This window comes from Choloepus didactylus, chromosome 5, assembly GCF_015220235.1.
Source record: "Choloepus didactylus isolate mChoDid1 chromosome 5, mChoDid1.pri, whole genome shotgun sequence".
Lineage (NCBI taxonomy): Eukaryota > Metazoa > Chordata > Mammalia > Pilosa > Megalonychidae > Choloepus > Choloepus didactylus.
In genome coordinates, this window is record NC_051311.1 from 124,561,603 (window position 1) to 124,575,618 (window position 14,016).

The 14,016-nt window shown below is 34.3% G+C and overlaps 1 protein-coding gene across 1 annotated transcript in view; it reads right to left on the reverse strand.

Annotated features, from left to right (window-relative positions):
- MEOX2 (mesenchyme homeobox 2) overlaps window positions 1–14,016 on the reverse strand; it is a 492,584-nt gene that overhangs the window by 333,243 nt on the left and 145,325 nt on the right. The gene's annotated exons all lie outside the window — the stretch shown is intronic.

Here is a 14,016-nt window from a genome sequence, read left to right on the forward strand (position 1 = left end):
CAATGAGCTCCTTCTGTCTGAGATTGTATAGTGCTCTAGTAAACTCATCAAGGCCCATGCTGAATGGGCAGGGCCACAACTCCGTGGAAATTACCCAATCAGAGTTATCACCCACAGTTGGGTGGGTCGCATCTCCATGGAAACACTGAATTAAAGAATATGATTTTTTCTGGGGGACATAATACATTCAAACGGGCACAATATCTAATTAAAATGTTTCGCCTACAGTTGGGTGGGTCACATCTCCATGGAAACAACCTAATCCAAAGTTTCCACCCTAATCAAAAGATAATAAATCGCCCCCACAAGATTGCATTAAAGAGCAAGGCTTTTGGGGGGACATAGTATATACAAACTGGCACACTGTGGTTATATATTTCTTTGTATTGAAATAATTTTTATTAATCTCCATTCTCATGAAATATTCACTAATCTCTTGTCTTGACTTCAAGGATTGTATCTTTCCTTCTTCATATCCCTGTTTTCCTTACAATATTTGCAAGAATGAAAGTTCTTATGACTATATCTTAATGTACTTATGCATCCATTAACTCACTTTATTATTGAATTATATAGTGGCCTGCATTAATCTTTTTAATTAAAATATTTTAATTTGTTTTAAAGATCTTTGCTATAAATATGAATTTATCACCTCTTTCTCTCAAATATCCTCTACTCAACCTCATTTACCTTGGATTTCTACTCTATTGGATTATCCTCCTACTCTTGGATTTGTGTTTTACATGCACTTCAGTATGTGTTTTACTTAGAGCTGGTTTCTTTCCTGTATCACCATGTTAGAGCCTATAAAAGTCTACATAATGACATATTTTCCTACTATATTCTTATATTTCTAAAGGAAAAAAAGGATCACTACTGATGAAATATAATACTGATGAAATAAGATTTCTTGTTGATTTAACTGCCACCTGCACATCTGGTACATTTTTCTGGGGCTTGTCTACACTGTTTAACCACAGTGTTAGCACTTCACACAGAAAACATGTCTTCTTCAATGCTTCATCAGCTCTAAAGCACAGAGCTGGCATTGAAATTTTGTTGTTGCTGTTTTCATGATGTAGCACAAGCTGTAGATGCTGATAATATACATTTGTGTGTGTGTGTTTATATTATCAAGATTTGTGATTTGGAGAGAAGAATTATGTATGTTTATACGTATATATGAAGTATAGCATTTGGATATGCCCATGTTATAAAATTACATTTTGTAAGGCATTCCAAGTATGAGGCTTCAAATTGTAAGAAAATGGACAAAGCCATATTACCTATTAGTGTAAAAGAAGAAAGGACAAATCTGTTTTTGTAATTTTATTCCAGTCATATTCTAGGTTCTGGAATAGAGATTTCTATCTCTAAGCTGGAAAAGCTTTTTTGAAAAATATTTAATTAAGCTGAAAAGCAACAAAAGAAATTTTAAAATGTAGATAAAAGGTACAGGGAAATTCAAATGGATTTTGTTTCAATATCTTTAAAAAGAGACAGATTAGAAACATTTAAGTATTGAAAGAAAAGGAGCATAGATAAGTTTGATCTACCAAAAAACAAATAAATTACATGACATTTCCTTGAAGAAAAGGAACAAGTTTATAAGAAAAACACAATGTAATTTTATTTATTATTGTTGACAACTATTTATCCAGGAAAATATTTTTGCATAGTGGTTATATAAATGCAAGCCTAAAAACACAGCTACAGTGTTCCCTACTATCTATAAGCCTGTGGTAAGAGCTGAACTGTCCATTTTTCTATGTATGCATCTTATGAAATACATAGATGGTTTTATTAAAATTTGATAAATAGAAATCCACATGAATAGTTTGATATAATAAGAATTCTCTAGCTTTAGATTATATTATGTAATACATTTGCAAATATGGCAATGATATACATATATAGTAAATCTTTCCAAGATCTTTGATGGAATTCTATTATTATTTCCAGTTATCATGGAGAAAAAATAAGTTTGTATGTGGATACATAAACAACGTGTAGTTCAGCAAAGGTGATTCTTTTAACTAATACATATTAACTTTCATTTAAACAAAAGTATATGAGATAGTAATATTACTATATATTATATCATGGTATAGTGATATATAGTATGGCATATATATTACATTACATAGAGAGACCACACTGAATGATAATATTTCTTTTTTACTTAACATGTGTCAGGCACTTTCCTAAGTGCTTTCTCAACTTTAACCCATTTAATCCTCTAAATAAGGTATACACTTTATTATTTGCATCTTACAAATAAAGATAAACAAAAAAGAGACATAAATTACTCAATATCACATACTTAGCAAGTGGTAGTTGGGATCTGAACCCAGGTAATTTGACTGCAGGATCCATTCTTTTACACTATACTTACAGAGGCTGTCTCTGGGGGATGGGCTTAGTGAATTTTTGTTTTCTCCCTTTAGCTCATTTGTGCTTTTTTCTGCAATTTTTTTTTTTTTTTTAAATGGCGTAGATGGGCACCATCACCCGGCCAAGCTGACACATAAACTCAACCATCACATTTACTTAGGAAGGAATGTTTAAAACATAAACAGAGGGATACAAGTGCTGAAGAAAATGTGGAGACAGGGATGCACCTAATCACTGTTGGTAGGGAAGTAGAATGGTGCAGCCCATTTGGAGGGCAGTGTGGTGGTGCTACAGGAAGCTAACTATGGGGTTGCCATGTGGTCCTGCAACCTTTTTATTGGGTATATACTTGGAAGAACTTAGAACAGGGACACAAATGGACATTTGCACACTGGTGTTTAGGGCAGCAGTTTTGACGATTCACAATGGATGGAGGTGGCCTAAGGTACATCAACTGATGAATGGAATGGTAACTGTGGTGTACACACACAATGGAATATTTGAGTGGCTGCAAGAAAGAATGAAGTTGTGACGTATGCAACTAGGTAAATGGACCTTGAGGACAGTATATTGAGTGAAATAAGCCAGAAATGAAAAGACAGACATTATAATGCATCACTAATATGGACTAACTATAATGTACAAACTCTGAGAATTGAATCTGAGAGCATAGGTTATCAGGGGAAGCTTATTGTAATGGTTCCTAGATTGTAAGTTCTTACACCAGCTACATCTATTCCTGGGTTGTAATGGTTATTTCTAAATTTTGAGATGCTGAGCTCTTTGCATATAACCTGGTTGGTCCCTGGAACTTCAGGTATCTGTGTGACACCGAAGACTCAGACCCAGAGTTTGACAGCTATGAATGTCAGCATTACCCCATATATAGCAAATGTTAAAGAAGCTGAAAAAGAGATCTGATGTCAATTAGAGATTTAAACAAAATGGACTTGGTTAGGACTAAGGTAAATCAGACTAAAGGGTAAAGGATGATATTGATTATATTTTAAAACTTAAACTTCTGTGTGAGACTGAAGGAAGAAATGTTTATTTGTTGCAAAATTTATATTTTCTGTAGCATGCTAGATAACTTAACTTGTATGGTCAGTTTATTCAAACACCATAATTACATGGAACGTTGAATAGGGAGTGAGATCTGGTTTGGTTGTACTGGTTAGTGTGAAGCCCCAATACATCCCAGAGTGATTTGAGCAAAGAATAAAAACATATTTGAAAAGGCCCCTTGAGGGACTGGGGACAATGTGGAAATATTAAACTTACCCACCTGGGGTATACCTTATATTCTCCCAAGCATTAGGTACTACCAATTTAATAGGCTGAGCCCTCGATCTTGGGGCTTGCCCCTATGAAGTGTGTTACTGCAAAGGAGAGGCTAAGCCTACTTGTAATTGTGCCTAAAAGTCACGGGTAAACTCACAGCCCTCTCCCCTACATGGGACGTGATTCTCAGGGGTGGAAATCTCCCTGGAAATGTGGGACATGACTCCTGGGGATGAGTCTGGACCCACCACCACGGGATTGAGAAAGCCTTCTTGACCAAAAGGGAGAATGGAACAAACTGAAACTTCGGTGGCTGAGAGATTTCAAATGGGTTCAAGAGGTCATTCTGGAAGTTATTATTATGCATTACATAGATATCCCTTTTTAGTTTTTAGTGTATTAGAATAGCTAGAAGGAAATACCCAAAACTGTTGAACTGCAATCCAGTATCCTTGATTCTTGAAGGTGATTTTATAACTGTGTGATTGTGAAAACCTTGTGGCTCACAATCCCTTATCCAGTTCTGGACAGATGAGTATAAAAATGGGGACAGAAAAGTTAATGAATAATGGCAAGGATGGGGGATGGGGGAAAGAGATGTTTGGGTGTACATTTTACTTTCATTTTTATTTTTATTCTTTTTATTTTTGTAATTTTCTTTTGGGGTAATGAAAATGTTCAAAAATTGATTGTGGTGTTGAATGCACAACTATATGATGATACTGTGAACAACTGATTGTACACTTTCAATGATTGAATGGTATGTGATTGTATCTCAATAAAATTACAGGAAAAATGCTTCAGAATAAGGAAAAGAAGTTATTTCGATTTTTGACATGAACTTTGAGTCCATTCTTATGACTCCCTCTCTCTTTATACCTTAAGAATAAATGAATTAAAATAATTACAAGAAATACAACACAAAATGGAGTTAAAAAGAGAAACTTGTTTGGTTTTTAATAAATAGTAGAAAAATGTCTGGGGACATTAATCAAACTCCTCAAAAATTATCCTTTACAAACTAATTACTTTTAATTAATATTTATAAAGTTTTAGGAAAAAAAGAAGAGACTACATAGCACATTAATTTAATATAATCTTTCTTTAAAATGAATATAAGGAAATTAACATTTAGTGTGACTCTACAATATGTCACAATTCACTATTTATTCAAGAATTATAACTACACCACAATGAAAAGAGATTATTATTGTCATTCCTCAAATAAGGAAACAGCTTTGGAGAGATTAAATGGATTGGAAGTCAGTTTCCATTGACTCAAAATGTGTATTTTTCCCACTAGCTGCTATCTTTTCAAGGAGCCTGTGGAAAGGTCTATATATGTTCATGGACAGAGAATAGCATTTTTTTCTCAGTCTGCTAGGTTATTTTCAATTTTTTGATACCCTATGAAATAGAAAATTTCCAAAAACATTCAGCCAAGATAGCCAAGCTCAGTCAAATGCCCTAATAGGGAAGAGAAGTAAAAACTAGTATCTTCTGATATTAGCCAAACTGCTAAGGTTGGCCCTCCATTGGAGTTCATTTCACCCTCCTCCTGGACTTTATACCATTTTGTGCATGGAAAAACAATGTAATGAATAAGAAAATCCCCTATTTCTGTCACAACCAACATCTTTATCCAGACTTACATTGGACTGAGATCAAGCACTAACATTTCTAGCTTTGCGGCACATTAACTATTAAAGCCTCCTTGTCTTCTTCATTAAAGGGGTGTAATAAAACTGTTAACTCAGTTCCCAATCCAACTCCCCACACCTCTACTCATTCCTCAATATTCTCCATCTAAATAAGTAATATTACTTGCTCATTTGCTCAGGCCAAAAATTTCGAGTATTTGTGAATTTCGTTTTTCTTTCACAACCCGTATCCAAAATTACAGCAAATTCTATTGGCATTAGCTTCAAAATTATCCATAATCTGACCAATTCCCACCACCTCCATTGTAACAACCATAATCTAAGCAGGTGACCTTCAAATTGGAGTAGGTACTACAAAAATTCCAGAAGTTATATATGTAAGGACAGTTTTAAGGGACTAAATTTCCAAATATTACTATTTCCAAATAGTAAATTTCCTTGTGTGCAGGTTCCTAATGTCCCTTTACAAAGAAAGGCATAGCCCTCCCCCATTCCATATCTTAATATAATGCATTAAACTAGGGTGTGAAAATCTCTGAGACACCAAACAAAAAAGATACAACAAAGTATCGCTTTGGGAAACTTCCTATTAGGTTTAATGAAGGTACTTCAAAAGCATAGAGCTTTAAATATTTCATGGCAAATAAATTTCTAGCAGTTGGATCATGCAACCAATTTATTGTGCTGCAAATAGAATTTTTAATGAAATAAAATTGACTGAAATAGAATAAGGAACTTTAATGTGCATCATACAGATAGATTTTAGGAAATTTTGGATGTGTGTATGTATGTTACCAAGTCTCACTATAAAATATTTAATTTTATGGTGAATTGAAATAAAAAGTTTTAATTCCACTGAGCTGGAACAATGATTCAAAATATAAATTACGTCATGTATTCTCAATTCACTCTGAGTAAAAATCACTATCTTTACAATGGTTTGTCAGGCCCTGTAGGATCTGCCCATCCTGACCCACATGTGTGACATAATCCTTTGCCACTTTAATACTTGTTTCACTTCAGTCACACTGATCTTTTATTTCCTCAACTGATTGAAGTGTACTTTTGCCTCAGACCCTTTGGATGTGCTATTCCCTCTGCTTGGATCTTCCTTTCTCATTATCTTATGGCTCATTCCATCAAAAAGCTTTAGATCTGTGCTCAAATTTCATTATCAAAAAGTTTTATGGATCACTTTATATAAAATAGTGACACCCACACCACCTGGCATTCTCTATTTCTCTTAATCTGCTTTATTAATTTTATTGCACATGTCACATCTTGAAATTGTATTATATAAGCTTTATGAGACCATTTTGTTTTTTAGTATCCCCAGTCTATAAAAGTGAAGGCATATAGAAGGTCTTCAATAAATATTTGTTAAATTAATAAATGAATGTAACTCCTCTCCTACAAAGTCCTCTAATGGCTTCACATTACAGCAAAATAAAATCCAAATCCCTGCCAGCCTACAGGACTTTATATGACCAAGCCCCTGACTATCTTCCATAAGCTCTCTCTTCCAGTTTCCCACTGGTGGTCTCTTCATAAAGTTTTTTGATGTTTCTCACATTTGCCAAGCACATCCCCTTTGTAGGTACTGTGGTGGCTTGGAGTTATGCACCCCAGAAAAAACATTTATTATTCTTAATCCATGCCTGTGGGTGCAAACTCTTGTAAACAGGACCTTTTGATGACATTACTTCAGGAAAGATGTGGCCCAGCTGAATCAGGATGGGTCTTAATCCTATTAATGGAGACTTTAAAGGTAAAGTCACAGAGAGCAAAAAGTACCAGAGGGAACCACCAGAAGCTGAAAATTAGTGGAACCCATAAGAGAAAGGAGAAGCCAGGAGAGGCCATCAGGTGCATTGCCATGTGACAGCAAAGCCAAGGACTAAGGATTGCCAACAGCCAGACGCAGAATGCCATGGTGTCTTCTGAGAGAAAGCATCACCTTGTTGATGCCCCAGTTTTGGACTTGTAGCCTCAAAACCATGAGCCAATAAATTCCCATTGTATAAGCAACCCATTGCAGGGTATTTGTTTTGGCAGCTAGGAAACTAAAACAGGTACTTTCTACTTTAAGATCCCTCTCTCTCTGTCTCTCTCTAGAAACCTTTCCTCAGATATTTCTATGCCACTTTCTTTACCTCATTCAAGTTTCTGCTGAAATGCCACTTCCTCATAGAGGCCTCATAAAGGTCTTACCAGATCACCATATCCTTCAGTCCTTATCCCATAGCTCTCTTCACATTCTGGCATTATATTATATATAATACATATTTTAAATCTGTATTTGTCCCATTAGAATGTAAGCTTTTATTTGTTCACTGCTATATCCTCAGAAATTAGAAGACTTCCCAGAATATATAAGTTTTTACTTATTATCTGATCAATTAAATGCCTATTTCATAGGATTGCTCTAGGATTAAATAATACAATGTGCTGTGTTGTTACTATGAAGCAGCTAGTCTAGTACCTAGAAATATAATAAACATTAATTCAATAATAATAGTACTACTTAAATGGTATTAATTACATACCAGTCACTTTCCTAAGTTTTATTCCTCTAAGCTTTACAACAATACTATGAGGGACATGCTACATTTTTCTTCCCATTTATAGATCAGGAAACTAAAACATAGAGTGAGTAACTTGCCCAAAATCTCAGTTAATGGGTGGCAGCGCTAGCAGTTTAAGTCAGGCAACCTGGCTCCAGAATCTATGTGTTTTACCATTATACTATGTAACTTCTCCAATGTCATTACATAATAGTTGTTTTTTAAATTATGAGGATTATTATTAATACTATTACTAGCATCATCATTTTAGGAATCTGAATTTTAAACAGAAACCTATTGGGTTTTTATGCTGACCACTTGAAGAAAAGCTCATCAACATATTCAAAAACATGGCAATTTAAAAATTGTGGTAGTGAGAAGGACACAGTTTCTTTTGCAATTTTAGAAATCACTCAACAATCATCCTCAGGCTTCCCCTATCATTATTGTAATTAATTGCTAATGTCTGTCATTCACAGTAGAATGAACAGTGATCATATCCGCTATTGACCAAGCTATCGCAGGCACCTTGTATAGGGTTGGTACAAGACAGGTGTTCGTTAAATATTTGTTCAATAAATGAATGCAAGAAGGAATGGAAGAATGAATGAAAAATTTGTAACTGTAGAAAGAAATCTCCAGCTTGATGATTCTTCCATGAATCTCCATTTCAGGCATTTGCTCTGTATTTTACAGAGCAATCTTTCTCTTTGTGCTATTTTGATAAGGTAAAATTAAATTCAGTCACAATTATGCTTGTTTAATAAATGAAAGAGGAAAGAATTCCTCCAGAAGTACCATTCTGTGGTCTAAAATGGATGTGCTCAAATATGTTGCGCTTGCTAATGCATGATAAACATTTAATAAGAAATGATTTTCCATATAGTCCTTTTGAACAAAATTAATTGGAACAAAGTCTGGTTTAGCTGGATCATATTCCATTAAATATTCTTCCAGAACAATCCTGCAGTCATCCCAAACTTAAAATTTTCCCTCCTGTACCCGTTTGAACACCCCAAGGTCTTCACATAAGCCTCCTTCTCACTCTCTGTCAGACGGCTTATTCATACATTCCCTCATTGACTAATGATTTACTTGATTCCTGTACTGTCATTTCATCTTATTTGCAAAACTGGGAGGTGAATAAAATCAATAAAATCTCTCTCTGAGAGATTAATCGAAGGTCGTGTGTGTAGTAAATGGTTGCACAGGGGATGCATACTTAGATCTCTTGATTCAAATTTCAACGCTTTTTCTGCTATATAGCAGGTGAGTATACTACATCCTAGGACTGAAAGAAAAAACAAAGCATATTTTCTGTCCCCAAGGAGAGTTACAAATCAGTGGAGGTTCATAAATTAATCTTTACTCCATCTCTGCCTTCCAGTTTCATTTTGATTACTCATTTCCCAGCTTTTTAAGCTCCAGAACAACATTGACATAGTCATCCACTTCAAGTTATTTCTTAAATTCATCCAAATATTCCCAGAAATATTTCTGGAATTATTCTGAACATTGATACTAAATTGTATAAATAGAATTTATTATTAATATTCAAAAATGGAGATGGATGAACACTTGTATTCTTTATTACCAGAATATGATTTCCAGGTTTGATAACTCAAGGCATCTAAACTTGAAATCCCGTGCTGATGGCCATAGTCATTGTTTCAAATACATTCTTCATCCGTATTCTATATATGGAATCTAAGAATTCCAAGGAAGTTTAGACTGTAGACTTTAAGGGTGACTGCAGCTTGCAGTGAGAAGAAGAGATTATTTGTAGGAGAAAGATTCCCTCAAGAGGGGCTCTCTTAAGGGAAATAATGGTGATCCTAGAGCACCCACACATTTTAAGTGCTTCTATGGATAAATATTTAATATTTGTTATGGGATGGCTAGTGTTTTTGAGTGAGAACAAAGGGAGTAAACTCAGAGCAAGATGGTTGACATAGGTACTGTGCTTTTTGAGAGGCAGTAATGATGAAAACTAGAGGTCATGGGAAAATGGATGGGAATGCCAAGGCTTTTCTAATAGGGATTCTGGTATGGAAGAGCTCGTGGGAGCAGATGAGAGGCCAGGCGGTAAACTGAGGCAATTAAGGGTGGACTTCACTGTCAGTGATCCAATAGGAATAAAAGCACAATGTGTTTTTTAAAACAAAGAACAATGCTCAATATATGGCAAAGAGTTACAAAAATCTAAGGTAGAGACTGGTGTCTTTGAAAAAGAAACACAAGTGTTGCTGAATGGAAGTAATCTATTTTTCAATGAAGACCATAATCCTGGCACCTCAATAAAATAAAAATATTTCTAATCAATGCATTTGCTTATTTTCTTTGTTGATGAAATAGATGAACAGAAAATTAATTTGATATATACTTGATAAGAAAAAGAATTCAAGTTGAAGGAGATTTTAGAGATTGCTTATTTTAACAATTTTACACATGGAGGCCATCATTTCAGAACTGAAATAAATTATATCGTAGCCTAAATGAATAATGAATACCCCCAAATGGAATAGTAAAAGTTATAATCAGGTAATTTCTAATTTATGATACTATATAATATGTGGGGAAACTGACTATGTCGGTCAGGATTCAGTCAGACGACAGAAGCCACACCAGTAATTTGAATAAGGGAAATTAGACATAAAGACTTATTAACTAATAAAAAGGTAGTTAACAACTAAAAGAGGTAAATGAGATGTCTCATTGTACAGAAGTAACAACTGCAAAAACAGCTCCTGCCTCAGAGCCAAGGGAAAGTGAACAAGGCAGGAATGTATAAAAATTACATACATTACATACATTATCTGGCTCCCCCATATAAAAGCCAAACCTCTTTGGAGAAGTCATAGCTCCCAAAGGAATGCTGCTTGTGACAGAGAGACTTGTTAGAGTATACAGGCCCCATGGAGCGCATGGTGTGCAGCTAGTCCTCAGGCTTGCCTCCAGGTGGCAGGAAATCTTCTCAGAGGGTTTGGGCTACAGCTAATCCTAAAGGCCTCCAAGGCAAACACTACCAGATCCCCCCACACCAATCTGCTGAGTGTTACACAGATAAGAACACTCTGGAAGATGAAGCAAAGCCCCTTTCCGGGTCTGGTTTTGCAGTATCCCATCCTTAACTGCAAACCTTAGCCTCAAGTCATCTGGAAAAGGAGAAGGTCTACAGGGTCCAGATACGGTAAAATTGGAGAAGAGAGGCAATTAATAAAAAATATTAATTATTAACTTATTAATAACTAATTAATCTATAACAACTAATTAATTGATAACAAATACTTAATGACTGGCATGCTGGTGCCTTCCCCATGCCTGGATGAGGAAACTGATACTGATAAGCTGTGTAAAATGACATGCTAATGTCCTCACTCACAAAACATTTTAGGTTCCTATTTCTAAATTTGGTTACCTGAACTATTCACCAGGAAATTGCACTAGTGGTATTATTTGTTATTTTAATTTTTTAGTTGAAGAATACATACATAACTACACAATTCAATGAATATTTACAAATGTGTACACTTATGTAATCACAACCCTAGGCAAGATATCCTCTATTACCAGCACCCTTGAAGCCTCATTATTGTCCCCTTCAAAGCCAGAATTATTATTTTTTAACTCTATCAAAAAATTGAAAACAAACAATAAAAAATATTTCAAACAAAAGCAAACAGAATTATTAATTTTTAGATGTTCCCTTAAAAATGTTACTTCTTTTCTTACATGTTTAGCATAATTAGCAGGATTTACCAAAATAAAACAAAACGAAAATGAAAACACCCTTTTATAATGGAGGTTAAGCACTCATGAAGCTACTTTTTAATATAAAATAGATTTAATTTTGTTATTCTACAGTCCTTCCTAAAGCCATCAAAACATTCTAAGGAAATTATTTTGCTACCTTTTTTTTTGTGTAAATTGATGATAGTTAGTAACGTTTTTCTGAGTATTCCAGGGGAAAAGGGATATAGATAGATATATATATAGCCTAAAATATCCCTCTGTTCTTTTGTATACAGAAGGAATTCAGGTTTTTTTGAGAATAAACTATTTCCACTAATGCCAAACTGTTCCCTTAATGTGAAAAATACTACATGTATGCAAAACAAATTAATAACCACACAAATAAATAAAGCAACCACAAAAGCAATAATAATAAAAAACTTAGCAAGGATTTGTATTTCTAAAGAGTTAATTTAAATAAATATAAAACACAAAAATTTAAGTATACATTATATTATTTCTTCAAGGCTCATAGCATTTAACATTATCAAAGGTAGAATGTTTTTGTTATATAATTTTATTGAGAGCAGCAAAAGGAGAGTAGAAGATTAAGTAGAAACACTGGGTGGGGTTTTTTTTTTTTCTTTTCTTTTTTTCTTTCTATAATTTAAGATGGAGAAATTTTTCAGTTGAACAAATTTCTCCAGTTGGTCAGTTAATCCAAGACGCTCAAATATTTGATATTATAATATTTTGTTAGCCCTGTATATTTCTAGATTTAAAAAACCATTTTAATATTTTACATTGTTATTGTTTACAGGTAAACTTTAAATATTGACTATCATTCTGAAAGCCAGCCCATTGAACTATAAAATTTATTTTTTTCTTACTAGCTTTCCATCACAAGTCAAAGGCCTTTGAAATTATGATTAGGCTTCATAGCCTGAAGGTGATGAGTGTTTTTCCAGGTTTTCAGATTTTTTTTTTTAATGCCTGCCTCCTTTGCTGGACTTGGTTCAAAATTTTCTAATGTGAAGCATACTTAAAACAGCCTTGATTCCATGTTTTTTATATTTTATTTTATTTTATTGCAATTCGCTGAGAGCACTTACAACCAACATATTTTTAAAAGTTTTCTATTTAGCATATTTTGTTAGTTCTTTGTTTCCTGTTATAATAGGCTTTCAAAAATTAAGTAAATTTTCAGATTTCCCGGAAAGCCACATCTGTACAGTTCCGTATGATATTAGAAGATCCCTGAAATTAAGGATGCAATGTAAATGCTTTCTTCATTACTGATTTTTTGCATAAAAAAATGAGAAAGATTGCTGATGGATTTGTTTTTGCGAAAAAACTGCTACTTTCAAATAAAATATAAATAGTTTACTCCCTGGATCACATTTTATTCATAATCATGTTCAATTTGGGAGTAATCTCTTGCATTTTTATGCAAGGAAATGATGTCAGGAACTGACCTATTATTTTCAAACACAAAGGTTTTCATACCCAATAAGTTTTTTAGCTTACATATTCACCTCGAATTGTTTTAATTAATTAATACCCTTTATAGTTTCATTAAATGCATATGCCTTAAGAGTTTCACAAAAATAGGGCTGTATTTAAAGTTTACCAGCTTTAAATATAACACTACTTAAATAGTATTTAATAGCGACTACTCCTACTTCCTTCATCCCTCTTGGGAAGGATATATGGTCACACATACTCCTACGCATGCAGCTCAGTTATTCACCCTGATCTCAGGTCTCTTCTTTCCATCTCCCATCTAATTTTTATTATTTTTCCAGGTTTCTTCCTTTTCCTTCCTTCCTTCTAACCCACTCAACTCAACCACCCACTGAAATCCTGAGTTCTGCTCTTAGTATTGTTTCAAAACTAGTACTTTGTCCCACTTCCCTTCAGAAATATTTTGCCTGACTTATTCCTCCTCAGAGACTATTTGTTCACCTGAGCTCTACAATCATTCACCAACCCTTGCTTATGCCTACATAGGTTCAAAACTTGTTTCTCATCTCTTCCATTTCCCTTTCCATACCAAATCGTTTCTTTGGAAGGTACAGTCAAGAGTCCCCAAAAAGCAAATTCAGTGAACCAATGCACTAGGAGGGTTCACTTAGATGACAGATCTTTGCAAAGCTCTGGTAACAGTAAAGTGCATTATACGGAGTGCCTAGATGATTGCATTTTCATTTGCAATGTGGAAGTATTGCCAAGACATTGAATCAAGCTTACCCATTATAGCATGCATTACCCAAGAAGCCATGCTATTACAGAGTTCTTCTGAGTGACCCTTGATAATTCTCAGGTGAAGTCTGGTATTGGGTGAACGTTAGACCCTACCAAGTATGCCATTATAAGAATAATGT